Here is a 16,419-nt window from a genome sequence, read left to right as displayed (position 1 = left end):
GGGGTTGTTTTAGCTTCATCCTTGTGCTATGATGCGGTCTCCTCGACTTCTTAACTTTTTTTTTTTTTTTTTTTTACTGAGACTAGCTATGGAAAGATAAGAATTTCAGTTCAAATGTTTGATGGCTTCCTGGGCAGCCTTGGCATTTTTAGACGAGGTTAGGATGTCCAGAATTGAATTTGTTTGTTTGTTCGCTTCTTTGGATTTTGCATTGACCTTTACGAGCCGGTGCTCGCTCGCCTGCACCTTTGGGGGAAGTGCCACTCTGGGCAGAAAATTAAATCGTGCTATGGACCCTGTTCTTGACAGACACGGAACTTATTACAGGTTCAACAGCAGAGCTCACAGCTACGACTACTTCAGATGAATCCAACAACACGAATCGAGGTCGTCTTTTGCAGAACATCAGTCTCTTCAAGTATATGTTTCTACGTGGAGAGCGTTAGGTGCCATTATGGTGAGCATATCCACAGTGAATGCTAAGACGGGCAACTTCAAAGAATTGTTTAAAAGTTCCCTTTCACATCTAATCGTCTTGGCCTTCAGGTTCCTTCAGGAAGAAGTGACAGAACACTCCAGAAGAAACTCCTAGGATTGCTAAGAATAGAAAGCATGTGGTACCCAGCATTCACTCCCCCTGCCCCCAAGGATAAAAAAGCAGTCTTCATTGTGGCTCCAACGCCAGGTTGCCTAGGACTGACCCGTAATAGATTCCAGACCGTTTTATTTGAAAGCTGCTTTGATTAGACCTGCGAGTGCATTCCCAAACAAACGTACCTTATGGAAAGCACATGTGGCCACGACCTTTGACCTTCCCGGCTCAGTATTAACGGTATTCCAACAGAAACCGAACTCCTGGGTCTCTGTTTCTATTTTCTCATCTGTGATGAGGGCCTGCGAACTGTCCTCTTTGGCAACGAGAAGGGTATTTATTAGTCTGTTGTATCTGCCGGGAATCGGTGAACTCACAGATGTGTTATGCTTGTAGACTAGGAACTCCCTGGATAGTGTCTACAACTTCTCTGACCTTTAAATGATTCAGTTTCTGTTTTAAGTTGTCAAAATGAAAAGTCAGGACATCTTTATTGGGGAAGAAAATGAAGCAACTGTTATCGTTTGTTGGCTCAACTCCCATCTCTTCCCCATGGACACAGAAAACTGAGAGGCCTTAAAATACGAGATAAGATACCTTTCCTGGGTGATCCAGATACACGGTCTCTTAAGGATTCTGTGCGGTGCACACTGTTAGCGATTGGGATGAGCTTTCTATCGGTGTGTGCCTTCTCATGCCTCCTTAGGTGGGAGGCATGAGCCCTGAATAGCTTACAGATGATTTAGGTAGATGCTTAGACTAAACTACATTCGATCGACTCTTGAATTTCCACGAATCTGATTTTCTATGCTGCTGCTTCTCACCATAGGTTTAGTCCCATGGTGGTGCTGTAGACTAACCCGGCCTGACCTGATTTCAAAAGTCTGAATTCATTCTTCGTGAATGTCTGCACAAAGTGACAGCCCAAATCAGTGCTGTTTTCCTTAGAAAGGCAAGTGATATATGTCTTGGGCCCAGTGTTTCTCAGGCTAGAATATCCTGGTAACTAGAGAGTCAGTGTAAGGGTTGAGACAGGCACTTTTGAATTATATCAGCATGTAAAGGGGCAAAATTTTCTCCGGAGTGTCTGTGTCACAGCCCAATGTCCCTATGCCTATAAGTGGTTTTAAAGAGCATAGAAATGGTTTTATGTATTCAACTTAATCAGTTCTCAACTGTATCTGTGATGCTTTAGACTAAGGATTGGGACGATTCTTTTTGCTTCTGAGAAGTTTCAGTCTTAGTCTACCTGAGGTGTTCTGTTCAAACAGCTCTCTCAAAAGGCAGACCTTTGTGGGAGAATAGGATCACAGTGACTGCGGGTAAGGCTCCATGCAGAAAAAAGGCGGGTGGCTAAGCTTGAGTCCTTCCCAGCATCTAAGACTCTGGTGCACATCTTAACATTATGCCTGTGTGGCTAACTCTGCTTCCCTAGGCATGGCCACGCATAGATAAACTGTAAAAGGAAAATGATAAGAAATCGAATTGTGTTTGTACAGAACACCCATTCGTGTACCCGGGAGGCTATTCACACTGGCTTTGTGTTCCCTAAAGTCCATGATCACATAAAGATCTTGAATGTAAATTGCTGAGTTAAAAAAAAAAGCAGTTTAGGAATTCAAACTTTAATGCCTAAGTCTAATTCATTCAGCAGGCAGTGTGCCTATGAAAATCCGTGTGATACTTGGCTCAAATTAATGCGTTTCCCTCCGTGCCAATCAAAACGGTTTTTTCTCCCGCCAAGAATTTACACAACATAGCAATCTGGTGAACAAATCCTAATGTGTTTTGAAGCTTCAGAAACATTTAGCTACTAATGGTATTAAAGATTAGCTACAACCATCTCAACTGTAGTCCATGTGCCTCCCCTCCCACTACCGCCGCCTGCTTTTGGTTTGAAGTTACCTGGGGAAGGACGCAGAGATGAACCAAGTATTTTCTTTGGAAATGAAATTTGATTTTGCTATCACTTAGCCAAAATGCCATTTTACATCAACATGGGATGAATATTATTTGCAAGAAATTCACTTAATAATATGTCCAGAAATTCTTTTGAGACTTAAAATGGAAGAGTACAGTAAGTTCGTGTCTTGTTTTGTTCGTTTGTTGTTGTTGTTCTCATTCATATAATTTAAAAGCAGAGGGAAAAGTACTGTTTTGATGTTTCTGTTTCTAAGATGTAAAAGTTGACTAGCATTTGGGGCTCCTGCATCTCTTGTAAGTTTCATGTAGGAGCAAGTGGAGACCATAATTGAAAGGAAAAAAAAATTGAAGGGTTGAGGCAAAGCTCAGGGGTAAAGTGCTTGCCTAGCATGTGTGAGACCACACACACACACACACACACACACACACACACACTCACACTCACACGCATGCACACACACGATTAGAAACCAGCCCCTCCACGGCAGATTTCCAGCTGGCTGTGACTGTCCCCATGCCAGCTCCCACATCCACAAACATTTTTTAAAGGACACATAGCAGGGTAAGAAAATATTTGTGCTTTTATTCATTCACATTTGGTTAAATGGCATTAAAAACTTTTGCAAGCCAAGAACTATAAAGCTGACTCTATCGCCCCTAAGCCTCTGGGATTTCCACTTGGATCCCAGCGCTGCAAAAACATGGCAAGACTATGGGTCTGCTGACTCCATGGAGTAAGGCAGGTCTCACCTCCCACTCTGAGAAGGTCCCCTTCTCTCCGAAGACTCCCTTGCATAAAAGCAACGCATTGAGACCTTTGGCCTTGCCTCTCCGTGGCCTTGCTTCTCTGTTTCCCAGAGCAGTTTTTTCTTTCAGTTCTATATAATAGCACTAATCAAATATCAACGGATAAGCAACGATGGCCAGGGTGTCAAAAAGTACGACCTAGCAGTGTGGGACAGCCTTGCAGACCATTGGTGAAATCAATCAAGATTCCTCATTACCTGTTTCTGCTCTTAGGGACACTGCCCCCAGCCCTCGCCTCCAGCACATCTTCAGCTGCTCTCTCGTGGTTTCAGGGCCTAGCCACTTACTCTGGCTTCCTAATGATAATCATACAAGGCGAGTTTCAATAAATCATTGTTTTGAACTTACAACGCTTTCATTTTATGTTTGCTGTACTTGTACTGTGTTCCACGGCGGGAAGGGGGACCGAACCCAGACACAACATAGACTGAGCAAACCCCCTGAATTACCGTCCATCATTCCCTTTCCTCCCTACTTCTCTCTTCCTTCATCACCTCTTTGTTCCCCTAGACTGTTGTGCTGTGTGTGTGTGTGTGTGTGTGTGTGTGATTTTATGTACCCATATAAATTCTCAAAAACCACATATGAAAAAGTACATATCAGTCTGAGACTAGCTTAATTTTCTTAATATGATTATCTCTAATTGTATCCATTTTCCTACAAAAAGATATGACTTCCTTCTTTTTTTATGGCCACAAGAATTCTACAGTACATTTTATTTATTCCTCTCTTTCCTCTGTTGTTGAACAGAACACATGTGAAGCTGGTCCCAGTGCCCATGCACTAACCTTACAAAGACTGCTCAGAAATCGGCACAGAATTTATAATTCCATTTCTGTGGTAAGACACAGATATATCTAGCACTAATAAGGCTCACTTATGACACTAGCACCTTTTAATTTTCTGTTCTTGTTCTTGTTCTTGTTTGGGTTTGGGGACCTCACTATGTCACCCTGGCTGCTCACTATGTAGACCAGGCAAGATGCCTCTGACTCTGCCTCCCAAGTGTTGGGATTAAAGGTTTCCAGTTTCTGGGCCAACATCCCCCTTCTATATGGGTGTTCCCCTCCCCATCCTCCCCCCATTACCACCCTTCCCCCAACAATCCCGTTCACTGAGGGTTCAGTCTTGGCAGGACCAAGGGCTTCCCCTTCCACTGGTGCTCTTACTAGGCTATTGATTGCTACCTATGAGGTTTGAGCCCAGGGTCAGTCCATGTATAGTCTTTGGGTAGTGGCTTAGTCCTGGAAGCTCTGGTTGGTTGGCATTGTTGTTTGTATGGGGTCTCAAGCCCCTTCAAGCTCTTTCAATCCTTTCTCTGATTCCTTCAATGGGGGCCGTTATATTTTTATATGTTGGCAATTAACTATCTACAAACCAAATGAGGTAGTTTACTAAAGAGTATGCCAAGAAAACTAGGATTGCAATTCAGTTCTCTATAACTAGACTGCATGATACAATGAGATCAATGCTGACACCCTGGGATTGTCAGTCTTTTGTATATAGGGACTGAATCTGGTTCCTAGAATTAAACGGATTCGATTCTGTTCTTCTGTCTCCGGGTGCCAGGTTGTGGCAAGCTATTTCAGCTTACGTGAGAAGCTTCATCTACACCACCAGTGTACACATATGCATTGAGTAACGATCAGCTCACAAACCCTGGGTGGATCAAATCATTAAGATTCTAAAGATTGGCAGGGGAGGCCAAAGGATGCTCAGACCCCAGACAGCACTATCATTGATAATTACCCCACTGATGCCTTGTTATGGACAGTGTTTTCCCGTGTGAGATTAAACCATCCAGTGATGAGATGAGAGGCAAGATTCCTTGCCTCTGGATACCCTTTGGAGTTAAGCAAAACAATTGAAACACAATGGGAAATACAATTCAATGGGGATGATGTCATCAAATGACCTGAGGAAAGTGGCAAGGATAAAGCTTCCTCCTGCACACATCCCAAGTATACAGCCTTATCTCGGTGTCGATTCCTTCTGCGGACAGCCGTGTATGTGTGGGGAATGTATGTATGTGCATGTTTGTGTTATATGTATGTATATATGTGGATGAGTATGTGATGTGTTTGTATGTGTATGATGTGTGTATGCGTGTGTGATGTGTGATATGTGTATGTGTGTGAGTGTGTAGGTATGCAGAATGCAAAACTGGTTCTTTCTTGCCACTTTATTTTCTGTAGTGCACTATCCCAATCACAGTTTCCCCTCACTTCAGTCCTCCTAGTCCCTTCTCCTTTCCCCCCTCTCTTCAGATCCACTCCTTCATTTCCCTTCAGAAAAGAGCAGGCCTCCTGGAAAATCAACCCTACATGGCACATTGCATAACGTGTTACACTAAGAGTTGGCACGTACCCTCACATTGAGGCTAAATGAGGCAACCTGGTAGGAGGAAAAGGGTCCCAAAAGCAGACATAAGAGTCAGAGACAGCCCCACTCCCCCACTCTTAGGATTCCAACCAGAACACTAGGCTAAACAACCATAACATATACGCAGAGTACTTAGCTCAGACCCGGATAGGCTCCCTGGTGGTTGGTTCAATTTGTGTTAGCCTCTGTGGGCCCTGCTTAGTTGATTCCGTGGGACATGCTCCTGTGTGTCCTCCACCCCTCTGGCTCGTACAATCTTTACCCCCTTCTTCCCTGGAGTTCCCTGAGCTCCACTGGATCTTTGATGGCTGTGGATCTCTGCAGCTACTCTGATCAATTGCTATACTCAGCCTCTCTGATGAAGATTATGGTAGGCTCCAGTGTATCAACATAGCAGAATATCATTAGAAATAATTTCATTGACCATTTCTTTGCTGGTCATGTTTAGTTTTATCCAGGGTCTCTGGGCTATCAAGCCTTTGGTTCCTTGGTGTCTACTTGTGAGTTTCAGCATCAGTCAACAACTCAATCCTCCTCCACATAATCTCAAGATTTTCTGTGGATAGCCTAAGGCCATTTTCACTAAACTAAAAAGATCATCCACTTTCTGTAACAAGGACATTCTCAAATTGTGATTGCATACCTTCTAGTGGCATTTAATAATGTTTTAGAATTATTATATACAAGAAAGATGGGGTTACTGAGGCCTGACCCCAAATCAAAGGGTCTTCTTTGTCAGTGTCAGCCCAGCATCATTTAAATAAAAAGATATTTACCCCACAACAGATAACTGAGGAGATAGTGTCAGGCAAAATTAGACAGAATTCCTGAGGTTATGTAGGTCAAATGACACAAAAGATTACTTAATGGGGTTGGCTGGATGTCTCAATCAATACATTCCTTGGTGCCAACATAAAAGGTTGACACACAAAAGCCAGGAGTAACAGTGTACACCTCTAACCCTAGGACCTGGGAGCCAGAGACAGGTGGATTTCTGCAGCTCATGGTTGGTCAGCCTGGCCAACTTGGTAAGCCTTAGCTTCTTGAGAGCTGCTGCCTTGAGTTAAATGTGGAAAGCAGTAGAGGGAGATACCAGATGTTGACCTCCACATACATATGCAACACCATCAGAAACACATGTACCTCTATGTGCACATGATACACACGCAAAAGTTTAGTTAAGAGAGAAGGATTTAGTCTATGAACCTACCATACAATGTGGGGGCTATGATAAGCAATGTGTTTTAGTGTTTCAATTTGCCAAGAAATAGGTTTTAAATGCTCTTATCACAAAATTTATGGGAAACTTTGCCTTTCTACAGTATACAGTTTGTGTGTGTGTTCATTATTTCTCAATTAAAATTAACAAATAAAACTGGAGGTTTGGTTATAACCTAAAGACAGGCATTTCCACCTTCTCCAAAGATAATGTCTCTCAAGAGAATAGAAAGAAGACAGCCACCTGAGTCTGTAAGAATTCACTGCTGATGCAGATCAACCACAGGTTATGGTACAAAGTCTTCACAGAATCTTGCATGTGGTTCTAGAGAGCTCAGCAGAGTGGAGTGGGGAAGGAGTTCTCTTGTTAGGGGAAGTGAGTAATGATCTTCTGAGTTACAAATCAGAAGCATCTGAATTCATGGATGTTACAATGGCCAGCATAGTGAAGGACAATGCCCTAGAGTTTGACATTGTACACTGAAGGATATTCACTGGGCATACAGAAAATTTAGATCTTGAAGGACAGAAAATTCATGCACCTTCTTGGGGAAAATGTATGGAGCAAAAACTGACAGGTCTTTTCATTAACTTCATGGACAAGGAAAGAAGAACCTATAGTTAAGGAATTTAGAGAACTCACTACACGTAGGGTGAAGATTAAGACTAGCAAGCATTACATACCGCATGTCCTAAGCATGAAGTTGAGTCTAGGATTTCCACATACGACCATACAGAAATAATGGCACAATCCTCAGCCAGAGAAGACCTAAAGTGTCAGGCACACCAGACCAGGAATATGCTTACTTTTCCCAATTATCCTGAGAACCAGCATCAATACCATCCTCTTCCTCCAATACAGAAATGATGCTTAACTGGCTTGGTAATCTTTCCAGTATCAACAGAAACTATGGAGAGAAAAGGAGTACAAGGAACTCATCTCATTCCATTGCCTAAGACTTGTGCTATGAAGAACTTTACCACTGAGACACATCCATCCTTCTGTGATGTCACTACCGCTTTAAGCTATTATAAGATAAGAAGTTGTTGGAGGTGAAATTATTGTTCAGTTGTCTTTAGACACCCATTCCTATAACATAGGCTTAGGTTCAGGACAGAATTAACTGCTAGGAATGTTGGCTGGATCCCGAGATATGCTACAGAGCCTTGCTGGTAAGAGTCTTGGAATAGCTCAGCTCAGAACTAGGAGCTGAGAGAACAATACATGAGATCTAACAGCCTCGAATGAAGGGGCTGGAGGTCACAGGCAAGGAAATTAAAGGAGAGAGTCCCTAATTGCTCATCTGAATTAAACCCAGCTACAGAACAAACAAACAAACAGTGAAACACAGACAAAGGCAAATCGAGAGAACAAGAAGCATCTTTGCCAGAAGAGTCGAGGCAACTCTTCAACAAACAGAGAAAGAAAAAGAATAGATTTTGATCAGCAAAGAATCTCCAGTGAAAATAATTACAAGGTTGTTTAGGTGGAGATATTTTATACATAAGGGTATACTGGCGGTATTGTGTTTTTGAAGACAGGCCTCTGTGACTTTAAAGATGAAGGTAGGAAGTAATACAAGAACTAGTGAAGGAGAAACCACTGAAGATATACACTCTCGTATTGAAAATCCTTGTCAAGCACCATCGTAAAACAGCTTTTTCTAGGTTGGAGATGCCCATCGCTGTCTTGGAGTTGAGCGGCTATCGGCACCCACAAAATACCTCTTAAGATCAAGGTTATTGGCATAACCTACAGAAGGAGCAGGAAGGGTCATGACATCTACCAGCCTCTCTCCTTCAGACCCCAGTGATCCCTGTTGACAATGTGGCAATTGACTGAGGTGGGCTTTCTTTTTTTTTTTTTTCTTTTTTCTTTTTTTCGGAGCTGGGGACCGAACCCAGGGCCTTGCGCTTGCTAGGCAAGCGCTCTACCACTGAGCTAAATCCCCAACCCAAGAGGTGGGCTTTCTTGGTAGAGCAGCTGACCATCCGTTGCTCAAGGTACCTCTCAGTAGTGTAACTGCCTTTTGAGTCACCCATGTTCCTATAAGTGACTACAGAAACCTCATAGGTTCACCCTTCTAGACCGGAAGGGAAGTCTTTCTTTGATCTGTAGATGATATATTGAGACACTTTAGTCCTTTCCTTATGTTTTCTAAGAAAACTTTACCTAACACATATCAACTAAGCTCTATATAAGGCGAGCTAGATTTTCAGAGATACCAAAAACATGACTTTGCTCCAAGCAGCCAGCACCTTGCATATAGAAATGGCAAATCCACATATTAATGCAACAGACACGGTGGCCCAGCTTCGTGATGCTTAGTCTAAGAACTGCTTACCGAGTATGCAAGGTTACAGATTTAATACCCACATCAACAAATAATGTTTTGCCACTAATGTTTTCAACAATAGACACCATGCTGGGACTATTTGTTTGAGATTTGTGTAATCAAAGGATTTGTGGAGGAATTTCCTGCATTTGTGAGGAGCTGGGCTAGACAACTCTGGAGTTCTCTTTTAACAGTAAGAGGCTAAACATTTTTGTTAACAAGTACAGGAGGTACTTACTCCAGTATTAGAGATGAACAATGGTGAGTGGGTGCCTAAGAAGATTAAAACTGAAACAGTGTCACAAAAACTCCATGAGTTCATTAGGATCCAAGCACTGGAACCTTCTGATTTAAAAGGAGAAGTAAGCGCTTTATTGTCATACGGACAGGAAAAGTTGTCCCCTTTCGTGTCTGCTTGCTATCTTTGTGCTTGATCACTGCTGACATTTTTGGCTTAGATGAGCTGTATTCATTTTTATTTTGTGATCTGCCTGCAGCTCAAACCTCAAAAATAAATCAACAGTAGGATGAGAAAGAGTTTGCATGTGATTGGGGGTCTTCTGAGCAATCATGAAGGAGAACTTAGAATGCTATACTTGGTAGCACATACTAATAATTATCACAGTACTTGGGAAACAGAGGCAGACAGGTCGCTAACAGTTCAAGGTCAGTATAGTCTACACCGAGTGTTCTAGTTAAGCTATGGTTGTATAAGGAGACTGTCTTAAACAGGACAAAACAAACATAATGTCATATGAAACGCTCAAGAACTACACATGACTCTGGGTCAGTCAGTAACTTGTGAACTCCAGGAGTCCCTGATGCCCTGCGAGGCTGGGAGTACTGCCTTTTGTAAATGAGCAAAATCCTGTTTTATTTACCTATACCCTGGGAGGGACTCCAAGTGTTCTTATCATCTGACACAGCGAATACGCCATTTCTCAAACCAAACAGTGTCTTCACCTCACTTACTCAGAGTCGGTTCCAAGGAACAGACCGATTCCCAACTGAATCTCATCATAAGCATTGACTTCTTACAACCCAGGCTAATTATTTTGCCCCTCTAAAAAACTAATTGTAAAATATGAAATCTGTGAAATAACAGAGATCCTCTTAATGTTTATAAATCAGACACTAAGCTTAAGTACTTGGGTCGAACAAGGGCTGATTTGAAACAGCCACCTGATAGGCATAGAGAAAGACACCCGGCTAGATTCATTCAGTAATGGATGCCTTAATGTGGCCCGACTTAAGAGATCAGAATATAAAATGGTTCATCTTTATTACATCAATACACAGAAGAGAATTTGCCCGGCCCTAAATCCACCTGACCCTGTTTCTTCCTCATGCCAGGCCATACTGTCTCTGACCTTAGGTGCATCACTAACTGTAGAGACTGTGCTCATCAGCGGAGTAAGGCACAGGGGTGGAACGCAGCTATCAAAAAGCAAAATCCATGGCAGCAACACATCACAGTTGACATTTTGTTGGAACTACCTCCTGTTTTTTTATCTTTTATCCCACTTTCCCCATTACAAATTTGCAATTGGCTGGTATTTTTCTCAAATAACAAACGGAGTTGCTCGGACCTGAGCGATTTGTTGGAATGTCACTCTGAGTTTAACCATTGAATCAAGAGACTCTTTATACCAGAATTTCCCTCCTCTAAAAAATGGAGCTAATAACAGTTATCTCTGTGTAGTTTATGGTCCTGAGGTGCCAGGTACTATACCACAGAGGTTATATACTATCTAGGGACAGATACTGTTAAAGGCTTTTCTGAAGGAGGTGGTTAGAAACTGCAAACCTTGGAAAGGTCACTGCTGATAGGCAGCCAATTATGATAGGATGGTAAGCTTTCATAAGCTCTGTAGATGCTGTCTCAGCCTTTTGTGAGTTCTCAGCATGACTTGAAGACTCATAGGCATTGAAGAAGGAAATGGAACTTTTGAAAGGCAAAGACTCATGTTCTCTATAAATAATAAACACTTATGGCCATATCCATGATCCTGAACCTACATGGTCTTAGAATTTCCACCCAGTCAAACTGTATCCTTTCTGATGGATGTCTTTTCTACAAGTGAAATGAAAACTTATAGACATAAGATAGCCTGAGTGCCATTTACTCCATAGTAACTCTCAGATATGAAAATTGAAATAAAAGAATTCATAGAAGAAAAACATTAGTAGAAAGCCTGGTGATTTTTTTTATCTCTAAAGCATATTTCAATGTTTAGGGAATGGGGCATTGCTCCTCACTAAAGACCTACAGGTAATTAATTTTAACATACATTTCATAATAATGTGTGCCCACGTTTTTAGTGGTGGGGGATGTAGTTACAACAAAGCAGTGCAGAAGCGTGACCCGTCTTACAATTTCACGTCCTTCCTCTTGCTTTGTTGTCCCTTAGAGGCAGTGGAAGGGTGACAAAGACATACAGCACAGCTTTGTTTTACTCCTGCCTGCTGACAAAGGAAATTAAAGATTCACTTCTGCCACACCAGCCACGTCAATAAGCCAGACTAGCAGTCCACTGATGAAGCCGCTCCTTTCTGTCTTCCTCTGAATGTTACTTCTCTTAAGAATTCTCTAAATGGCACTTGCTTTCTCGTTGTGTTTGCTTCAGCCCTCCCTAGTGATGATATGAAAAGAACAACGGATCCCAGCCATTAGACTGTGGAGTAATAAAGTATGACTACATAGGCCATGGACGATGCAAGCACCCAACAAAAGCCTCTATGCTGAAAGAGTAAACTTAAAGGAACAGACAGACAAATGAGCAAACAGCCCAGGCTTAGATCAGTTTGTACATGACAGCAAGGTCTTACCTTAGTTACAGATCCCAACCCTGGGGCCTTTTCATCTACAACACGACTGCGCAGATACACCTCATGATCTCTTCTCTGCGCTCTTCCAGTTCCCCTTCTGAGGCTGCCAGCACCTACCACCATGGAGATGAGAAACCCCACAGCAGAATCTCCTTCTGTTTTGCCTTTCCGGCCACATTCAGTACAGACAAAAGCCAGAGTTCTCAGCGTTACTTGACTGAATCGACACTTTCTTTAACTGGTTCCCATGCCTACTCATGGTAGAGATGCCTGCCAATGGGGGCTGACAGAAAACAAGAAACTAGGAGAAATACCCTTTCTCTATGCTCATTTACAACACAGTCTTTGATCACAGCTCTAGGAGCCTGTTAAATGACAAGAATCCCTCAAATTACCAAGTGGCCACATGCTGCCCCCTAAACATCGCATTGACCCAGAAGGCTGAATCCTCTCCTGCTGACATCTGAGGGCTGGTACAACTTCATCCAAATCTGATCTTTTTATGTGTGGGCTCTCTCACTGTCACAGTAGAGTTTTCTGTGAAAACACACACCCTGTCTGACTATGTAACCCTATACCAAAGGCAAACAGCCTCTTGCCCAACATCATCTCGCATGGGTTCCGAGGTGGTAGGTGACCCTAGAGAAATTATCAACAACCTTTGTATTAGTTCCAAGGACATTAAATGTTCTCTGGAAACTGTTCTCATTTGTGGTTGTTTTCTTTGCTTTCTTTCCTTTGGGGGTAAAAGAAGGAATGAGTCACTTACTTACTGTCCAGTGTGCATTTCTTAGGAAGGCTTATCATTGGTGGCCTTAATGAAAAATGTCATAAATCTGAAGGCAGGGCCCTGATTAAATGACAAGCAAGTGGGTGCTGAGTGGGAGGCATTAGCGAGAAGAGGCAAGAAGTGTTCACATGGTGTGACGCCGTCGATAACTGGGAAAGATAGAAAGCCCTGTAGGAAAAAGGAGAGTAACTCGCTATTCTGAGAAAGAGAGATTTGTTTGTCTTTAATTTATTGGTAACTTGACGCATGTCTATCAGTTAGAATGCACATACCCAGCCTTGCTCTCTCACACCTGCTGAAACCTTTCTTCTTCCCATCAGCTGCCCTCCTTATTTCGTGTTTTTGTGACCCACTGGGTTTAACTGGGATTGTGCATGAGCATGTGCTAGAATTGAGGGTTGATGCAGGGATAAGCATCCAGTGGTGACGTCTCTAAAGAAAACGATTTCTCCCAGCTAGACATTCGCTGCTGATGGCTTCTTAGGGGCGTGGGGAGGATCCTTCCACCCTAGGAAAGAAGTGACGATTTGCCTGAAAAGGTTTTCAATTGACTAACTTTCTTAATTAAGTAGATGGCCTGACTCTTGTGTAGCATTTGTTTTAAAACCAAATCTTTTGGTAAATAAGAAGGTATTGTTTTACCCTCACGGTTTCATTTGCAAATTCTTAGAGAAAAAATACAACATGGATATTAGAGCCACCATTAGAATCTCCCAGTGAGTTTAATGTTCTCAGCTACCTGCTTAAATGACTGTGCAGTTAGTGATTAATCTCACACACTATGTTTTCTTAATGATCTATATCGTCTTAAAATACTGTTCTTATTTCCGAAGCAATGATTCTTTCTATACTATTATTACTTCTTAAGTAATGATTCTTTTATACATGTAAAAATAAGATAAAATATAAATTCCATAATTTTCACTATCATTAAGATAATTCTATTATTGATGTACAAATTGATCATCATCTTCTAAGCCATATGCTCATTTAAAATATCCATTAACATAAGGTCGGTGCTTAATGCCTATTTGTCAAAGGTCAGAGTAACTATCTGAATAAATACAGCATTAAAATGATCTATAGCTGCAGTTATTTACTGTGAGAGTGGTCTGGTCCCTTTTTTAAAAATGAGATTAAAATATATACATTTAATTAACTTACCATGACAAACCAATTATATATATATATATATATATATCATACAGCTTTTAGTAAAAGTAAATGAAGTAATATTTGCAAAATAGTTAAAATAGTAGCAGACAAAGTAAATGCTATCAGAATCATTGTGAAATTATTCTAATGGAAAGTCTAGGGAGAAAAATTCCTACAAGAGGGTCTGTGGGTGTGGGTGTGGGTGTGTGGGTGGTGGGGTGAGTGGGTTTAATTTTTTTCTGTAGTGCAAAGATTGACAGGAAACAGGGATGAACTCAAAAAAACCTACACGGCAGAAGGAATGGGCAGACAAGTATCAGGTATATGTAACTGAAGCTGTGCAAATGAAACACATCGATCTTGAAAATACTGCCAATTATGCCTCTGGTAATGCTACAAAAACTACACAATTTGTATAAAGTAATTCTATTTTCAAAGCAATTTTTGCTTCCTTTGAGATAAGGTCTCACACAGCAGGCTGGACTCAAACTTGCTGTGGAGACTTGGATGATCTTAAACTTGCTTTAAAAAAAATGCCTTACACTTCTAATCCTCCTGCCTTCACAGCCCTAGTGCATCGCCATTCTGGGTTTATGTAGACCTAGCAATAGAACTCGGGGCTTCATTCATAGTAAGCCAGCATGATGTCTACCAATTGACCTAGACCCCAAACCTATATTTTGGTACATTTTCTCCAACATAATATTCTTATTAATTTTCTGGGAATTTCACATCATGCACCTGATCACACTCACTTCCCAGGCCTCCCTTGTCCATCCTCCGACCCTGGTAACGCTCCTTCAAAAAAGAAAGAAGAAAAGAAAGAGACAGAGGATTAGGTGCACCTAACCCTCGAGAGACTGGAGACCCCCGGAAATTTTGAGGTCTAGTGGAGTGGGCGAGGTGGGGACATCCTTGTAGAGACACGGAGGTGGGGTGGGGGGTATAAGCTGTCCGGGAGGGTGGGGGATGGACTGGGGAATAAAATCTGGAATTAATTAATTAATTTTTAAAAAGTTTTTAAAAAAAGAGAGAGTCTAGAGCATAATCAAACTTTCAGTGGCTCCCCTCTTGAAGAAAACTGAGTAAGATCAAAATCCCTCTACTGATGCACAGTGCCACGTTTGTGCGGATAATGGACAGAAATGTTAACTTTAGCCCGATTTCAACATCCAGCGAAAATGCTTACGTTCTTGACGTTCACACAGTCTTAGTCCTTGCTGAAAGGTTCCTCCTGACTGACTGAAACAAACTGCGCAGGTGCCATGTTTTGCCTGCCTGAGAACTTCCTGTTATTCTAGCTTCCGGGCTACCCTAGGATATGGAGGAAGTGGTTAAAGTTCCCATCAGTAAACAGTGCGCCCTTCCCAGACCTCTTTCCCTCTGCTTAAGATCCTCAAGCCTGTTTCTCTTTCCTGATACATTTCCTTTCCTTTGACCAGGCTGTGCTATGTTATCCTGAGAGATTTTGGCCTCTGAAAGCATGCATAGGACATTGGCGAAATGTTTACTTCCTTTCAGATGAAGGACAACATTTAATTTTAGAACAGAATACAGAAGTGCCCCCACGTACTTCTGGTTAGATCTTTTACTTAAGAAATTACATAATTTTTTTTCTAAACAGCTGGCTGGTATTCCTCACTGCCAAACACAGAAAGTATTAGGCAAAGTATTCTGAGAACGGACAGAATGGCAGATCAAGGGGTAACCTGAGATTATTCAAAATATCATAGGAATCATGAGAATGTTAATGGAAGAATTTATCCTCTGAGCCTCCTCTGCATGTTTGATTTATATAGTTTTCATAGACCAGGATCTCAGTGGTACACGTATGTTCAATTCTTGCTTTATGATGACTCTACATGATTAAAGAGGACGTCCTTCCTCAGACTCTGATAAAAAGTGTGACTTCTTATAGCCTTTACTGACTTTCCGGTATTCAGTGTCCCCAAATTCCTGCAAAACAAGTCTCTCGAGACTTCCAAGAGCTGGCTCCTTGGCTGAATGAAAACGAGAGTTTCATAGTCATAGCTTACCTTCTAACACAGACATCCATAGTCATCATTTAATCTGTTACTGAGATTAAATAAGATATATGTTATGGTCCCAAGTCACTAGGGAAATGGGTACCACCCAGAACTGTTGGTTATATGGTCAATTTATTCATGAGCTGTGGCTAGGGCCACATTTACAACAGAGCTCAAGGTCTTGGTCAGCCCAACCAAATGGTGGGTGGTTCTACAGCTGAGCCACACACAACTCTAGGCTGATTGGTAAAGTTTCCAATTTCTGTGGAATGAATATTCGAGTCATGGCCAGTCACAAATCTTTCAGTATCTGTCTTGTGTATATTGCAATCGTGGCTGGTTTTAAGGTAAACATGTGAG

General features: G+C 41.8%; 1 protein-coding gene across 5 annotated transcripts in view; it reads right to left on the bottom strand.

Moving 5' to 3' along the window:
- Kcnj16 (potassium inwardly-rectifying channel, subfamily J, member 16) overlaps window positions 1-16,419 on the bottom strand; it is a 60,746-nt gene that overhangs the window by 19,041 nt on the left and 25,286 nt on the right. Inside the window, 1 exon segment of one of the 5 annotated variants that reach the window (NM_053314.4) lies at window positions 12,088-12,562. The gene's annotated coding sequence lies outside the window, so the exon portion shown is untranslated. 5 annotated transcript variants of the gene reach the window in all.

The sequence above is a fragment of the Rattus norvegicus genome, chromosome 10 (assembly GCF_021556685.1).
Source record: "Rattus norvegicus strain SHRSP/BbbUtx chromosome 10, alternate assembly SHRSP_T2T, whole genome shotgun sequence".
In the NCBI taxonomy this organism is placed as follows: domain Eukaryota; kingdom Metazoa; phylum Chordata; class Mammalia; order Rodentia; family Muridae; genus Rattus; species Rattus norvegicus.
The sequence above is the reverse complement of the archived record's forward strand: the minus strand, read 5'-3'. Positions and strand labels throughout refer to the sequence as shown.